Here is a 19234-nt window from a genome sequence, read left to right on the forward strand (position 1 = left end):
AACATTAATAGTGGGTGTTTCATTTAGTGGTTTCTGTGTGACAGCATGACTTGACATTAACTGTACAGGGGCTGTCCATGCTGGAACACAATAATATCCAGTGGTGGAAAGTAACTATTTATATTTACTCAAGTACTGTACTTAAGTAAAATCTTTAGGTAGTTTTACTTTTGTTGAGTATTCTCAGTAAATTTCAGTACTCCACTACATCTCAGGGGGAAATATTGTACTTTTTACTCCACTACAATGTAGATTTGAATTATTATTATTACATAACATATATTAACCACTTTAGCCCTATTCAAACTTTGACTATTTGAAAATAGTCATGTTGTGAGCTTGTGGATTTGTTATTTTCAAAAGATTTAAATACATTTTATACCCTCACAAACAATGAGAATTGTTTTGGGGTTATAAGGCCTATATAGCTGGATAGCTTGGGTCTGCGAGACACTAGATAAGGACATAGGCCTACTGTATTTTCCCCCATGGAGATTACAAGGAACTCTTTGCCAGGTATACGGACCCCACATGCATTTGATGGACTTGCCAGTCTTGTCACATTCTCGCAGTGGCTGCTCCAGGGAATAATCAGCAGGGGGGCCTTCAATTTTCCAAAGGGGGCACTTTTTTTAAAACACATCCCTATCCAGTATAGCAAGCCGATTTTTGCAGCGTTTTGAGCCAAACTAGTAATGTCCATTTAAAGTTTTCTCACTAAAAAGATGTGAACTTCCTGTGCTGCATGCACAACAACAAACTATTCATTAATTTGAAAATGTATAGGCCTATTTATAATAATCACAAAGAACATAAAAATAACATATATAATCAACACATGTAAAACATCTTAAAATAGTTGTGGGGTAGGGTACTACTGGCCTATATGGTCTGGGGGGGCACAAAGTTTCATCTGGGTGGGCATTGCCCCCCAATGCCCCCCTGTGGAGCCGCGCTATTCATTCTCAGGAACCAATCAAATGGTCCATTCCCACGCCTGTCATCTACTGTTCATATGATTGTCAAACCACCATCTTGTCAGAGGAACCATCATGCCTGTACTTGTACTGTAACCTGTCTGTTGTCTCTCAAGCACAGTAAAATCCAAATAGACTCTGATTCATTCTCCTGTCTTATTTCTTATTTCTTTTATCAAACAAGCACTTTGCAGAAAGAGGATAATTAAAGCTTTCCGACCGTGCAGCTGCAATGTTCAGATCAGATAGCAAAAAAACTGTTTAGTTGCATTGGCTGCCAATGGTTGGTGTTGCAACTCTAGATTCATTCAAATCTATTGTTACAATTTGCGGCTTGGTAAATTTTATGTATTAATTGGGCATGCTCATAGAGGGCATGCTGCATTTTAGTGCTTCAGCCGGAACTCCATAATAGTGTAGCCTATGTTTCAACCCGGGTGAGAGAGAGGCACGGCCGAGGACTGTGTCCGTCCCTCTCTCTTGTCCGTGTTGAAACGGGTTGAAACACATCCACCACGTCTGGTGTGAACAGAAGAGCTAAATAAACAGAGCTGCAGCTGAGGGTCTGTGTTATAATCTAATCCTATTGTTTTAATATGAGTTTGTTGAACTAGAACACGCACATTTGTGTAATTTGGGCCTGATTGTGTTTGCACGGCAGTCTGTAGAGATTGACAGGATCATGGAACGTTGTGAAAAACGAGAGGAATTTTATTTACGCTCGGTCGGGTCGCCTGGAGGAATACCAGAAGAGTCGCCGGAAAGAAACTCTCCTTGACTGATGGTTTATGCCGATTGATTGATTGATTGATTGATTGAGGTATTTATTATTATAAGTTTTGGATAGGAAAAGGTATAGTTTCATGACAGTACAGTTCACTGATACAATGTTCAACTAAAAGGAAACTTGGTTTCGGCCAGGCTTATTTGTTATTGTCCTTTGAGATCCTTATTTATCCGTACCTCTGTAAACTATGCCTAAACGGTTAAACCTAACCTTAACCTCAGTAAAACGGTGCCAAAACCTAACCCTATTCCTAATCTCAACCTCAGAAAGATATGCGTAATCCTTAAGTTATTTCTAACCTTATGTTATTCTCAGTAAAACAAATACAAGAATGAAAATCTCTGCGAGTTTCTTTCCGGCGACTTTACTGGGTACCGCCGCCGCCTGGAGGAGGGTGTCTGACTGTTGCAAGACCCAAAACACCCAGGCCAGTGCACTGAGTGCAGTGACTCCAGGAAACAACAATGATGATGTGTGTCTGAGTCTGTGCATCAGTAGATGTTCTATTAACCAAATTAGTTCAAATAGTCTACTGTTTTTGTGTGCAGTTAATGCTAAGTTAGCTTCAAGTACAGTCGGGACTAGAGTCCTTACCCACTTTAGAGGATTCAAGTGTGTTTTCTACCAGAATAAATTATTGGGGGAGGTATGATTTTTTTTATTACCAGTAAGATGCATTAAAGGAGTAGTTCACCCCCAAAATGACTTTTTTTTCTTCTTCCTGTTGATTACTCATGCCATGGAGACTTCAGTTCAATAATATTGTTTTGTATTTGTCACAATCCTAAGACAGAATTTTGATTATTGTAAATTTACCCCCATTGATTCCGGATGGGGATCCAAATGCATTCGGGTCCCCATCCGGAATCAATGGGGGTAGATTTATTGTAATAAAAGTATTGTCTTCTTAGGAATGCGACAAAAACCTAAAAATATGATTGAACTCAAGTCTCCATTGCATAAAAACATTTTGGGGGTGAACTACTCCTTTAAGGGTGAGTAACGTGCAAACAAAATTTAACAAAATGTGACCATCTTTTCCCAAATATGGAGATGTCTGACAGGCAGAATGAATTTGCTCTGACCTGTTCTGACATCACGACACCTCATCCCTTCTTGAGCTGGGATGATATTGATGACATCAGGGATCTCCATATATGGGGCTATATTCTATATCCTTCTGCTGAATTATATTGACGACATTAGGGATTAGCCATAAATTATAACGCTTGTAGATCTCTTTTTATTTTGAAGACGTTTTCTCTCTACAAGCGTTATAAAGGGGGGAGGGGGAGGACGGTCTGTGAGCCTGTTTGATCCCCTTACTGCTCCAAACATGTACAAATGCAAAATATAAGGTGCTCACTGCCTTGCCCCAAGTGTTCTCTGTCCATTTGGAGTATGTAATAGTAGGACAAATACTTTAAAGAAAGAAATCCAGAACAGTACTTTTTTATTATTAGTAATGTCAGTTATGCCAATGTTGGACACAGTGCCAACTTTGACTGAATGCAGCCAATTCCAACAGTTACAGTGAATAGTCCTTGGCTTTACTGCATCCAGCAAGGATTAATCTTACAGATCTTGGTGCCCAAACAGCTTTCCTTTAGCTCCACCTTTAAGCCACTCACACACAATCTGTCTATAAATGTAATGGACAGATTCATATGAAGAAACCCTGGAAGATTTAAAGATTCCCAATGGCCTGATTGTTCTAGCACCAATATCAGGCCAAAACGGTGGCAACAAAATAGGCTATTTTGACTTTGCCTCAAATACTATTGTTAATCTTGACACCACCGGCTCTCCAGTTATTAAAGTCCTTATTCAATTGCTTCATTTCAGACCAGTCTGTGGAGTCCAGACTGCAGGTGAAGATGAACTCTCCAGACTCAGCCAAGGACATTTCTATTAAACAGGAGGAACCTGAAGACCACCCACACCTCAGTAAGTTTCTTGTGCTCGCTCTTTCTTTCATTTTTTGTTCTGTTGTAGGGCTCAGGGGCTGTAACAATGTCTTATCTATACGATAATCATGACACTATATCTATAGCCATTATTACAATATCTCTCAAAAATATTTTTTTAGGGGACTTGGGTGGCGCAGTGATAAAGTAACTGCACCTCTGCGGAGGTAGTGGGTTCGAATCCACCGTGGTGCACCCGGCTTTCCCCGAACATGGGCCTATGGGGCAGGCAAAGTTAGCTTGAGACTTGGGGGCATGTCTAAGAGCATAAAAAGCATAACATCAACAATGTTAAGAATGCAAATCAAGGGTCTGAGCTACTTGGAGAGGTTGGACACAGATTCACAAAAACGCTACAAGGATTAGTGTAATAGTCACACTATTGTGGATAGGATAACAGTAAATCACTCAAGGCTTTGATTGCATTTCAATAAAACCATATTTGATCGTCATAATGATCACACCCATGGTACTGTTTATATAGGGAATGTTATATTATTATAAACAGATCTTTATTTGCAGCGCAATGGATGAATAAACTGAAGTGTGTAGGCTGTGAGACACGCAAGTCAACTTGTATCAGACTGAACACAGAAACAAAACCTTATTTTATAGCGTGTTCTCATTGTATTTAAGATATTCAATGAAGATCATTTTTTTTAAACTACTACTGCCCCAAAGTGCCCATGCAAAGTGCTAGTCTGATATTAAGCTGAGGGGACTTGAGTTTGCTCCAATCTTACATTTTGATTGTGTGCTGCAGTGGTGGAAAAAGTACTCACATTTTTACTATTAAAAGTATCAATACTGCACTATAGTACTCTGTTATAAGTAAAAGTCTGGGATTAAAAATTTGCTTGAGTAAAAGTACAACGGTATTTGTCAAAATATATACTTAAAGTAAAAAAAAGTAAAAGTACTCATTGTGCAGAAATATCCCATTTCACATGTAAAAAATGTATTGGAAAATCTTTTGAAGCTCACAATGCGTCTCATCGCGACACATTGTGAGCTTGTAGATCTACTATTTTCAAATGGCTGAAATATATATATATAAGGCTGAAGTGGTTAGTGTTTTTTGTAATAATAATCAAAGTAACTAGAAACTAAAATATTATTGTAGTGGACTAAAAGTACAATATTCTTTCCTGAGATGTTGTGGGGTAGAAGTAAAAGTATTACTTTACTTGAGTAAATACTCAAGTACTGTACTTAATTATGATTTTGATGTATTTGTACTTTACTTAAGTAAATGTACTTTTTAACTGCTCCTAAACTAGTTTCTTTAAAAACTTTAAATTACAAAAATTAACATTTCTCAACAACGATAAAAACAAGTATCACCAATGTCCCCTTCAAGTCTCTGAAAGTCCTCTGCAACAATAATAATAAAACACAAACACAATGCAATGAAAAACAAGTGGTACAAAAATACAAATTGAAATTAATGTAATCCGTCTCAAAACATTGTATTAATATAAATTAATAAAGTAATGAATTATAATAATATGCATTATTAATATGATTAGCCTATTAGTATTATTGTTGTTGTTGTTGTTGTTGTTGTTGTTGCTGGGGAAATTGGCTTGGCAATCCTTTTAACAACATTCAAATAAGTCTTCTTCAACTATTTCAAGATATCAGTCCATGGTACATGGTCACTAGCCCCTATCCCTAAAGCTTACAGGCTGGACTTAAATAAATGATTGCTTGGCCTAGTAGTCCACTTGCCAGAATCTGAACCCTGGCATATTGAGTACACCAAGGTTTTATGTTAGAAATCTTGAGTATGGGTTCCCAGCATTTAGAAACTGCCGGATGCTAACTTGCATATGTTGAGCAATTTTCATAATTTGCATAATTCGATTTATTTAGCATAATCCCCCATAATAATGGATAATATGTCAAAACTGATTGGCTTATTTGAACAATATTGGAGTGGTTTTGGGGGTTATTGAGAATGCTGAATCCATTTCTGACATTTTCTAAATTCAAAATGGCCGTTTTAAACCGGAAATGGCCATATACAACATAAAAACGGTTAAAACGGCCATTTTGAATTTAGAAAATGGATTCAGCATCCTCTATAACCCCCAAAACCACTCTAATATTGTTAAAATCGGCCAATCAGTTTTTGACATATTATCCATTATTATAGGGGATTATGCTAATTAAAGCTAATTATGCAAATTATGAAAATTGCTCAACATATGCAAGTTAGCATCCGGCAGTTTCTACATGCTGGGGACCCTTACTCAACATTTATAACATAAAACCTTGGTGTACTCAATATGTCCGGGTTCACAATGGGGCTCTATGGGCTGGCAAGTAGACTATAGTGGCAGCATGCATGCACAGGAAATATGGTGCTGATTGGTACAGTCAGTGGCTTGGTAAATTAGCCAGAGACACAGATTATTATTTAGTAACTGTTTTGTCAGTCTAGTAGGCAATAGATGTGTGCAGATGTGAACATAGAAGATTAAAAAGAAAATAAAGAAAGATTTAAATTTTAGGAATCCAGTCTTGACTATCATGTTATTTTTCTGCTCCTAGACATCCAGCACATGGTTGTGTGTAAAGAGGAGGTTTCTCCTGAACAGGAGATGTGCCCCAGTCTGCTCCAGGAGGAATCAGAGCCTCAACAGATTAAAGAGGAACAGGAGGAGCTACTTGATGAAGACATCTCTTCACATTGTTCTGAAGTTGAAGTTCAGCTTGAATGTGACACTGAAGTCACTGACGACAGTGATGATTGGGGAAAGACAAGTAGGGGTGTCCACACAGGAGAAAAACCTTTCCAGTGTAAACTCTGTAACAAGGGCTTCAGCCGTTCATATGGTCTCAAGATACACCAGCGTGTTCACACTGGACTTAAACCTTTCCAGTGTAAACTCTGTAACAAGAGTTACAGCTGTTCATATCGTCTCAAGATACACCAGCGTGTCCACACTGGAGAAAACACATTCCAATGTGAACATTGCGACAAGAGTTTCATTTCATCATATGAACTGAAGACACACCAGAATGTCCACACTGGAAAAAAACCTTTCCAGTGTAAACATTGTAACAAGAGTCTCCGTCAGGCAGGTAACCTGAAGACACACCAGCGTGTCCACACTGGAGAAAAACCATTCCAGTGTAAACATTGTGACAAGAGTTTCAGTGGGTCTAGTGACCTGAAGAGACACCAGCGTTTCCACACTGGAGAAAAACCTTTCCACTGTAAACATTGTAACAAGAGTTTCACTCAGTCAGCTGACCTGAAGAGACACCAACGTATCCACACTGGAGAAAAACCTTTCCACTGTAAACATTGTAACAAGAGTTTCACTCAGTCAACTGATCTGAAGAGACACCAACGTGTCCACACTAGTGCTTCATCAGTGTGGAGTAAGTAGTAGTAAGATATAAAGGAAATAGTAGTTATCAAAATAAAATAATCCAACCATCCATACAGAGCCATACACTCCAGCAAGCAACATTCCAATGGTCCGCACATCTTAATGTAGTATCTGTGCCTACAATATCTGACAAACACCTCTCATCAACAAACCCATCACAACAGACTAACCTGGACACTGTACGCTGTCTCCATTTTATACAATAGCCTCTGTGCACCACATTTAATTCACTTGCACAACATTTAGCCTCAGGAGAAGCAAGTCATTCTAGAGGGAGTAGAGAGGGGGGGACAATATTTCGAAATTAATCCTAATAAAAGTCCAAAATGGTGGCAAAAAAATAGGCTATTTTGCCTTTGTATGTTTCAAATACTATTGTTATTCTTAACACCATCGGGTCTCCAGTTATTAAAGTCCTTATTCAATTGCTTCATTTCAGACCAGTCTGTGGAGTCCAGACTGCAGGTGAAGATGAACTCTCCAGACTCAGCCAGGGACATTTCTATTAAACAGGAGGAACCTGAAGACCACCCACACCTCAGTAAGTTTCATGTGCTCTCTCTTTAATTTTTATTTCTGTTGTAGGGCTCAAGGTACTTTATTTAATTTCAAAATAATAAAAGCTGACATGTTTTGACCACACAGGGTCTTCATCAGGGGGACAAACAACATTTGCCCATAGAAATTACGTTTTTTAAAGGGAGGATTGATCAAAATAAGATGAGATTAAGGTCCAATTCTCATAAAAACGTTAAAGTTTCCCACTTGTGCTACCCCAGACACAGATTCTTATTTAGGAACTGTTTATCAGTCTTAGTAGACACTAGCTTTGTACATGGAACAAGAAATATTTACATTTTAGGAATCCATGTGTGACTATTATGTTATTTTTCTGCTCCTAGCCATACTGCACATGGTTGTGTGTAAAGAGGAGGTTTCTCCTGAACAGGAGAGGAGCCCCAATCTGCTCCAGGAGGAACCAGAGCCTCAACAGATTAAAGAGGAACATGAGGAGCTACTTCAAAAACCAGAGGAGCCTGTTGATGAAGACATCCCAACACAGTGTTCCGAAGTTGAAGTTGAGCTTGAATCTGACACGGAAGTTACTGATGACAGTCATTGGGCTAAGACAAGTGGGGGTGTCCACACTGGAGAAAAATCTTTCCAGTGTAAACTCTGTAACAAGAGTTTCAGCTGTTCATTTAGTCTGAAGAGACACAAGCGTGTCCACACTGGAGAAAAAACATTCCACTGTGAACATTGCGAGAAGAGTTTCATTTCATCTTATGAACTGAAGAAACACCTGCCTACCCACACTGGAAAAAAACCTTTCCAGTGTAAACATTGTAACAAGAGTTTCATTCAGTCAGCTGACCTGAAGACACACCAGCGTGTCCACACCGGAGAAAAAGCTTTCCACTGTAAAACATGTAACAAGAGTTTCAGTCATTCACATTCCCTGAAGAAACACCAGCGTGTCCACACCGGAGAAAAACCTTTCAAGTGTAAACATTGTAGCAAGAGTTTCACTCAGTCAGCTAACCTGAAGAGACACCAGCTTGTCCACACTGGAGAAAAACCTTTCCAGTGTAAACATTGTAACAAGAGTTTCAGTCTTTTAGCTTCCCTGACTAAACACCAGCGTGTCCACACCAGAGAAAAACCTTTCAAGTGTAAACATTGTAACAAGAGTTTCACTCAGTCAGCTGACCTGAAGAGACACCAGCTTGTCCACACTGGAGAAAAACCTTTCTAGTGTAAACATTGTAACAAGAGTTTCAGTCTTTTAGCTTCCCTGACTAAACACCAGCTTGTCCACACTGGAGAAAAACCTTTCCAGTGTAAACATTGTAACAAGAGTTTCAGTCTTTTAGCTTCCCTGACTAAACACCAGCGTGTCCACACCAGAGAAAAACCTTTCAAGTGTAAACATTGTAACAAGAGTTTCACTCAGTCAGCTGACCTGAAGAGACACCAGCTTGTCCACACTGGAGAAAACCCTTTCCAGTGTAAACACTGTAACAAGAGTTTCAGTCTTTTAGGTTCCCTGACTACACACCAGCGTTTGCACACTGGAGAAAAACCTTTCCACTGTAAAAAATGTAACAAGAGTTTCAGTCAGTCACGTTCCCTGAAGACACACCAGTGCGTCCACACTAGTGCTTCATCAGTGTGGAGTAAGTAGTAGTAAGATATGAAGGAAATAGTAGTTATCAAAATAAAAGAATCCAACCATCCATCTAGAGCCATACACTCCAGCGAGCAACATTCCAAACATTCCAATGGTCCGCCCATCTTAAAAGTGATACACCATGCATTTAAAAAGTATTTGTCATATTGTTTATGTCCCAAAAACGTTTTTCAAAAGGTTTGAGGCTAAATTACCGCTCCTGAATAGAGAGCCTCTCTCATTTTTGAATGGCTCTTAGAGCATTTTCAGCTGCAGTACCCCCCCCCCCCTCCCCCCCTCTTTTGAAAACATTTTTTTTTCTTCAAAAACTGTCGTCGATGACGTCAGCGATGGCAGCAAATCTGGACAGCCTGTTTTGAGAACCCGTGGGATGCTTTTAACCTCCGCCTTCCCAAAACCAGAGAAAGACACAATGGTCAGAAATAGGACTTTGTGAGGATAGAATCAGGCCAAAATGGTGGCAACAAAATGGGCTATTTTGCCTTTCTATGTTTGCAAATACTATTGTTATTCTTAACACCATCAGGTTATTAAAGTCCTTATTAAATTGCTTCATTTCAGACCAGTCAGTGGAGTCCAGACTGCAGGTGAATATGAACTCTCCAGACTCAGTCAGGGACATTTCTATTAAACAGGAGGAACCTGAAGACCACCCACACCTCAGTAAGTTTCATGTGCTCTCTCTTTTTCTTTCATTTTTAGTTATGTTGTAGGGCTCAAAGGCTGTTACCATATCTCATAGCCATTATTACAATATCTCTGAAAAATAATCTTTTAGAACACTCGTTGGCAGTTGTATAGTACTGTACCTGCTGTTCCGCGTAGGTTGTGGGTTCGAATCCACTGTGAATCCTGGTCTAGACTGGTTAAAAGACTAAACCAGGATTTCTGTAACCCTACGAGGGCTCAACTTCAGTCAAAATAAACAAAACTACTTAGCTACTCGTAACCAAAGCTAGTTTTGGAGAGTTTTCGGGAGCTCTAACCCAGGGGTTTTCAAAGTGGGTGACAGCAGTCTAGGGTCATTTGATAATATTTGGAATTTATATGGACACTTGAAAAAATATTTAGTATGGCTATTATCTTAAACGTTTTCCTCGCAACATAATAGCTAAAATATCGTCACTGTCGGGCAGAAACCTCGTGTCCAAGTTTCAAATGTACGTTTTTTGCCCTGCTTCATCATTCAAAACCGTTGCACAAAACTTTAGTGAAAACAGGCGATGCCAGGCGTTGTAGATCTGCTGTTTTCACTAGTTTAGTACATTTTATAGATGATACATACAAAACGAATGGTTTTGGACACACAAGGTTTCCACCCAACAACGACGATATGCTATAAATATAAGGTGCTGCAAGTGAAAGTTATAATGTTGGAGGGTGCCTCGGATTAAAAAAATATTTATGGGGTGCCCTGGGACAAAAAAGTTTGGGAACCCCTGCTCTAACCAATGCTCAGTCCCCTGACCATGTTGGATAGAGTCAGCTTGCTTTGATACTGAGAGAGAGGGGTCTTTAGGAAGCACTGTATGTATGACAGTGCTGCTTTGCTAGTTTGCATGTGAGGTTTGTGGCGCAACTGTAGCCTAGTCTGGCTAAGAAATTAACCGTGGACTATCTAAAATACAAAGAGATTGAGGTGATCTGCGTCAACAAGCAGGTTACCTCTGCTTCAAAACTCCCCCACCTTGCTCAAATGTGTACCAGTTCACCTGCCAATGGCCGCAAAATTCAACGAAAGTTTACAGACTGGACTCTAATAAATGCTTGTTTGGCCTACTGGCAGCATGCACAAGAAATCTGGCAGTGATTGGTACAGTGGCTTGTTAAATTTGCCCCAGACACAGATTCTTATTCAGTAACTGTTTTGTCAGTCTTAGTAGGTAATTTATTTTTACATGGAACGGATAGAAAAATAGATTTATTATGTTATCATGTTATTATTATCATGTTATTTTTCTGCTCCTAGACATCCTGCACATGGCTGTGTGTAAAGAGGAGGTTTCTCCTGAACAGGAGAGGTGCTCCAGTCTGCTCCAGAAGGAACCAGAGCCTCAACAGATTAAAGAGGAACAGGATGAGCTACTTCAAAGACCAGAGGAGCCTGTTGATGAAGACATCACTTCACATTGTTGTGAAGTTGAGCTTGAATCTGATGCTAAAGACAGTGATGATTTGTGGAAGACAAGTGGGGGTGTCCACACTGGAGAAAAACCTTTCCAGTGTAAACATTGTAACAAGAGCTTCCGTCAGGCAGGTAACCTGAAGACACACCAGCGTGTCCACACTGGAGAAAAACCTTTCAAGTGTAAACATTGTAACACAAGTTTCAGTGTGTCAAGTTCCCTGAATAGACACCAACGTGTCCACACTGGAGAAAAACCTTTCCACTGTAAACATTGTAACAAGAGTTTCCGTGTGTCTGGTGACCTGAAGAGACACCAGCGTTTCCACACTGGAGAAAAACCTTTCCAATGTAAACTTTGTTACAAGAGTTTCAGTGAGTCTAGTAACCTGAAGACACACCAGCGTGTCCACACTTGTGTTGTAGTACTCGAGTCAGGTCTCAAGTCTGAATTGTCATTGACTCAGCCTCGCCCATGACTTTATTCGGTCTTGACTCTGACAAAGGGACTCGGGACTCTTCCCCGACTGAGTCCACTCGAGACAAGAGTCACTACAATGTAATGAAATAATGTTATTATATTATACCCATATTATGTGGAGCCCTTTGATTTTATTACATTATGAGTTTTTATTACATTTAGTTTATTAGATTACGAGCTGTTATTACATTATGAGCCGTTATTACATTATGGGTTGCTACTAGGATAAGGTTCACACGGGCGTCCTGAGGGCCCCAGAGCTGAAGAAGATCAAAGTCCTGGGCTCTGGGGTGTTTGGCACACTGCATAAGGTGGGGAAACCTTTTATTCATTTAGGTGGGCACTGCCCCCCAGTGCCCCCCTGTGGAGCCGCGCTATTCATTCTCAGGAACCAATCAAATGGTCCACTCCCACGCCTGTCATCTACTGTTCATTCATATTTATCTATAGGTCAGTCAATCTAAGAGAAAATATGGCTTAACCCCAAAAAAATTGATACAAAAGGTTTTTCAATGGATTCTGGTAGTATTGGGTGTGCTAAATAACATACTCAAAATCTACCTCCCAGAAAGCCGCCATTGTTAAGATGGCGTCCCAGATGATTGCGTGGAGATTAAAATGCCTATATCTCGAATGGAAAAGATTTTGCAAACATTTTGTCAACTGATTCTGGTACCTCTGGACATGCCTTAGAGCATACTAAAAATAGAGGAAAATATTCCTTTCGGAAAGGCTTCATTTTCAAGATGGCGCATGACTGGCGTCCACGTTGGCTGCCGGGAGCTTAAAATGCATATAAACTGGGATTTAATATGTAAAAATCATAACAATTATGCACTTGGTGACACATTTTTGACTTTTGGCATGGTGTTTGGTATGGACTTAAGGTTTTCAAAAAACATCGGCAACAAGTTGGGCTTGTCTGTACGAAATTAATCCATTATTGAAACCCCAAATAATTGATGGAGGAGATTTTTCAATGGATTCTGTTACTATTAGGTATGCTAAATAACATCCTGAAAGCTTAGGAGAAACAAACCACTGAAAAGGCTACATTTTCACGATGGAGTCTATGGGAGCTTAAAATGCATATAAATTGGGAGGGAATATGTGCCATCTTGAAAAGTATGCATTTCCAGTAGTTTCTTTTCCCTAAGCTTTTAGTGTGTTATTTAGCATACCCAATAGTACTAGAATCCATTGAAAATTCTCTTCCATCAATTATTTGGGGTTTCAACCATATACTGACCTATTTAATATTGGATTCATTGCAAACAGACACTAGGGGGTGAGCCCAAATAGTTTGTTATGTTTTTTGAAGACCTTATGCCCATACCTAACACCATGCAGAAAATCTAAAACTAGTCACCAAGTGCATAATTGTTATGATTTCTTACATATAAATCCCAGGTTAAAGGCATTTTAAGCTCCCAGCGGCCATCATGGACGCACCATCTTGAAAATGAAGCCTTTCTGGAATAGTCCGGGAGCCGTGGGGGTGAACGTGGAATCGGCTGATAAAGTTTTTTTCTCAACTGATTCTTGTAGCTTGGGGTCACCTCTTAAGGATTCAAGACGATGACCAGCGATATCCATTGAGCATTTTTTGTTATTAACCCCTTAATGCCTGAAACACAAGAAATCCACCCAGGAGGAAAATACCCAGAAAAAGAATTTTTTTCTGGGTATTTAAGGAGGATCTGAGGGGTCTAACTAGGGGTTTGTCATGATGCTGAATCCATTGCAGGCATTTGTTTTGCACAAAAAACATTCCGTGGGCTAGAAATGGCCTCAGAAAACAATACACGTATGGGTGAGTATTCATGTTAGTCGGAGGCCTTAGGGTTTTTTTTCTCGTGCTAATCAGTCTAAAAGTGCAAAATTTTGCACAGATGTAGCTCAGGGCATGCTCTAATGATTTAGCTAGGTCGCCCAAGTCGGCGACCTTTGGGGTCACCACAGCACCCACAAAACTCTGACTCATCACTTTTCATCACTTAAGTCGATGGGAGCCCAACTTGATTTGGCCACTGTGGCGACCCCGAATGTCGCAGACTCGGGCGCCCTAGCTAAATCATTAGAGCATGCCCTGAGCTACATCTGTGCAAAATTTTGAACTTTTAGACTGATTAGCACGAGAAAAAAAACCCTAAGGCCTCCGACTAACATGAATACTCACCCATACGTGTATTGTTTTCTGAGGCCATTTCTAGCCCACAGAATGTTTTTTGTGCAAAACAAATGCCTGCAATGGATTCAGCATCATGACAAACCCCTAGTTAGACCCCTCAGATCCTCCTTAAATACCCAGAAAAAAATTCTTTTTCTGGGTATTTTCCTCCTGGGTGGATTTCTTGTGTTTCAGGCATTAAGGGGTTAATAACAAAAAATGCTCAATGGATATCGCTGGTCATCGTCTTGAATCCTTAAGAGGTGACCCCAAGCTACAAGAATCAGTTGAGAAAAAAACTTTATCAGCCGATTCCACGTTAAGCCAAAAATCACCATTTGGCTCCCGGACTTTCCTAAATCTTTAGTATGTTCTCAAGCATGTCCAGAGGTACCAGAATCAGTTGAAAAAGCATTTGAAACATTTTTTCCATTTGAGATACAGCCATTTTAACTCATTGACTGCCAAGGCACGAGTTTCACGAGTTATTACAGTAGTCCCAGGCTGCCACAGCCCGAGTTTCCCGAGTTGGAAACCATTTTGAAAAAAAAAACAAAAAACAAAAAAAAAAAATTTTTTCTTCAAAAAATTGTTTTATAAAAAAAATTCTAAAAATGCCTCAAATGTATTAGTCATGATCGCAATTGCGAAATTGCATGTTTAGCCCCATAACAAACACATCTTTCAAAATGTCAAAAATGGCTGTTTTGTCTGACTTTGAAGGCTTGTATCTCATGAATGCCTGAACGGATTTCCAAGCGGATTTTTTTGTTTGAAAGCTGTTAAAAAGTACTACACATATGGTGCATGATCTAGGCATGGGCGTGCACGATCCGTGCACTAAAAATTGTCCGTGCACTCGAAATTTAGGAAGGTGGCAGTGTTTGTTTTGTCTGACTTTGAAGGCTTCTATCTCATGAATGCCTGAACGGATTTCCAAGCGGATTTTTTTGTTTGAAAGCTGTTAAAAAGTACTACACATATGGTGCATATATGGTGCATGGGCGTGCACGATCCGTGCACTAAAAATTGATCCGTGCACTAGAAATCTAGGATAGTGGCAGTCTGGTACTTGGGGGCCATCTTGAAATGGCATTCAATGAGTTAAGCTCCCCGCAACCATCTGGGACGCCATCTTGAAAATGGTGGCTTTCTGGGAGGTAGATTTTGGTAGATTTTGAGTATGTTATTTAGCACACCCAATACTACCAGAATCCATTGAACAGGGCTGGATTAACCATTGGGCCGGTGGGGCCATTGCCAGGGGCCCTTGGCTCTCAGGGGCCCTTGGGGGAACTGGTCCGCGTTGTAATTGACAATTTACTCAAATTAAATGTATACGTTAATTAAAAATCAAATGTGTGGGCCCCTCCTCTGTTGTCTACAGGTGCTTTTCTTGGCTTACAGATGATCAACATGGCTTAAAATCCGAGCTGGGTAGTGCGCGTCGGGAGGTAGGGGGGGTTATGGTGGAGGGTGGGAGGGCCCTAAAAAAAATCGTCCAGGGGCCCTCGCGGGGGTTAATCCGTCCATGCCATTGAAAACCCTTTTGTATCAATTTTTTGGGGGTTAAGCCATATTTTCTCTTAGATTGATTGACCTAATATCAAACCACCATCTTGTCAGAGGAACCATCATGCCTGTACTTGTACTGTAACCTGTCTGTTGTCTCTCAAGCACAGTCAAATCCAAATAGACTCTGATTCATTCTCCTGTCTTATTTCTTATTTCTTTTATCAAACAAACACTTTGCAGAAAGAGGATAATTAAAGCTTTCCGTGCAGCTCTATGTTCAGATCAGATAGCAAAAAAGGAAGGGAAAAAAAACCTTTTAGATGCATTGGCTGCCAATGGTTGGTGTTGCAACTCTAGATTCATTCAAGATATTAAAATAACATCTAGAGTTGCAATTTGCGGCTTGGTACATTTTATGTATTAATTGGGCATGCTCATAGAAGGCATGCTGCATTTAATGCTTCAGCCGGAACTCCATAATAGTGTAGCCTATGTTTCAACCCGGATGAGAGGGAGGCACGGCAGAGGACTGTGTCCGTCCCTCTCTCTTGTCCGGGTAGAAACATCCACCACGTCTGGTGTGAACAGAAGAGCTAAATAAACAGAGCAGCTGAGGGTCTGTGTTATAATCTAATCCTATTGTTTTAATATAAGTTTGTTGTACTAGAAAACGCACATTTTTGTCATTTGCGCCTGATTGTGTTTGCACGGCAGCTGTAGAGAATGATTGACAGGCTGGAACGTTGTGGAAAACGAGAGGAATTTTATTTACGCTCGGTCGGTCTCCGCCTGGAGGAATACCAGAAGAGTCGCCGGAAAGAAACTCTCCTTGACTGATGGTTTATGCCTTTTGATTGATTGATTGATTGATTGATTGATGTATTTATTATTAGAAGTTTTGGATAGGAAAAGGTATAGCTTCATGACAGTACAGTTCAGTTCACTGATACAATGTTCAACTAAAAGAAAACTTGGTTTATAGGCAAGGCTTATTTGTTATTGTCCATTGAGATCCTTATTTATCCTTATATACCCCTGTAAACTATGCCTAAACGGTTAAACCTAACATTAACCTCAGTAAAACGGTGCCAAAACCTAACCCTGTTCCTAATCTTAGCCTCAGAAAGATATGCGTAATCCTAAAGTTATTTCTAACCTTATGTTCTCAGTAAAACAAATACAAGAATAAAAATCTCTGAGAGTTTCTTTCCGGCGACTTTACTGGTTACCGCCGCCGCCTGGAGGAGGGTGTCTGTTGCAAGAAAGACCCAAAACACCCAGGCCAGTGCACTGAGTGCAGTGACTCCAGGAAACAACAATGATGATGTGTGTCTAAAAGTGTGTGCATCAGTAGATGTTTTATTAACCAAATTAGTTCAAATTAAAGTTAGCTTCAAGTACAGTCGAGACTAGAGTCCTTACCCACTTTAGATGATTCAAGTGTGTTTTCTACCAGAATAAATTAATTATTGGGGCAGGTATGATTTTTTTATTACCAGCTAAGATGCCTTAAGGGTGAGTAGCGTGCAAACAAAATTGAACAAAATGTGACCATATTTTCCCAAATATGGAGATATCTGACATCTGACAGGCAGAATTCATTTGCTCTGACCTGTTCTGACATCACAACACCTCATCCCTTCTTGAGCTGGGATGATATTGATGACATCAGGGATCTCCATATATGTGGCTATATTCTATATCCTTCTGCTGAATTATATTGAAGACATCAGGGATCCCCACATATGGGGCTGTATCATATATCATTATCCTTCTGCTGAATTATATTGACGACATTAGGGATTAGCCATAAATTATAACGCTTTGTAGATCACTTATTATTTTGAAGACTTTTTCTCTCTACAAGCGTTATAAAGGGGAGAGGGGGAGGATGGTCTGTGAGCCTGTTTGATCCCCTTACTGCTCCAAACATGTACAAATGCAAAATATAAGGTGCTCACTGCCTTGCCCCAAGTGTTCTCTGTCCATTTGGAACCTTCTCGGGATGTGTCAGTCCATATTTTTCAATAACGTTTTTTACTCCAGCTTGTCTCGGAATCTCAGTGCATTTCCTCGTATCCCCAAATAAGCGCTACTGCGCAACAGCGGGAAACCGGGTAAACCAGAAAAGCAATGAGATTCCGAGACAAGCTTGAATAAAATAATTCTTTAGTGAAAAATATGGACTGACACATCCCGAGGACGTTCCGAATGGATAGAGATAGAGAAATTCATTGTTGAAAATGTGTGGGAACCCTGTCCTTATTGTCATTGTTGAAGTTCAGTGTAAGAGAATTGTCTCTCTTGAAGTCTTGGTAATGAAATCTTAACTTTTAAATTGCTTTATTCCATCCAGATTGCAGGTAGAGGAAGATGAACTCTCCAGACTCAGCCAGACCTGTTTCAGTGAAACAGGAGGAACCTGAAGAGCATTTAGACCTCAGTAAGTTTCACTGTCTCTTTCTTCCCGTTCTTTACCATCGAGGTGTTTATTTCACATAATGAATACAATGCAGTTGCACAGTGAAATTATTGCGAATTATACGCTACTTAGTATAAAAACTTGCAGCTGATGTCCGTCTGTCTGTCACACCTCACGCTCCATATATGGCCAAGACACTTGCAAATTGACGTCTGACATCATAAATGTCTGACGTCATAGACCACATGAGACTGACACAATATGTCCATATAAGGGCATTCCCATATGATGCCCTGTTATGGCAACCACACTAATACAATCCCTTTTATGCCCATAAATGGATATCCCTGATATCATCAACATTAAGCCTCATCACGCCTCATGTCACACTCATGTCACTCATATTGTGTCAGTCTAATGTGGTCTATAACGTTAAATCTATGATGTCAGACGTCAGTCATCTCCATAATTGGAAAAGTATGGCCACATTCTGGCCAACTTAAACAACCAACCAGGTCTGTGCATTCTTTTGGTAAAGTTGATCCCATGCCAAAGCGTCGGCGCTCGCCCAGCAGTCTGCTGTCACCCAGGCGGATGCGTGCACACGCCCATGTGCACACGCCCATGTGCACGTTCCCTTAGGGTTTTCTACTGGTTGTGCTTCATCAGTGTGGAGTATGTAATAGTAGGATAAATACATTTAAGAAAAAAATCCAGAACAGTACTTTTTTATTATTAGTAATTGGTCAGTTATGCCAATTTTGGACACAGTGCCAACTTTACTGAATGCAGCCAATTCCAACAGTTACAGTGAATAGTCCTTGGCTTTAATGCATCCAGCAAGGATTAATCTTACAGATCTTGGTGCCCAAACAGCTTTCCTTTAGCTCCACCTTTAAGCCACTCGCACACAATCTGTCTATAAATGTAATGGACAGATTCATATGAAGAAACCCTGGAAGATTTAAAAGAGTCCCAATGGCCTGATTCTTCTAGCACCAACATCAGGCCAAAACGGTGGCAACAAAATAGGCTATTTTGACTTTGCCTCAAATACTATTGTTAATCTTGACACCACCGGCTCTCCAGTTATTAAAGTCCTTATTCAATTGCTTCATTTCAGACCAGTCTGTTGAGTCCAGACTGCAGGTGAAGATGAACTCTCCAGACTCAGCCAAGGACATTTCTATTAAAC

This window comes from Nannobrachium achirus, assembly GCF_963921795.1.
Source record: "Nannobrachium achirus genome assembly, chromosome: 9".
NCBI classification, from domain to species: Eukaryota; Metazoa; Chordata; class Actinopteri; order Myctophiformes; family Myctophidae; genus Nannobrachium; species Nannobrachium achirus.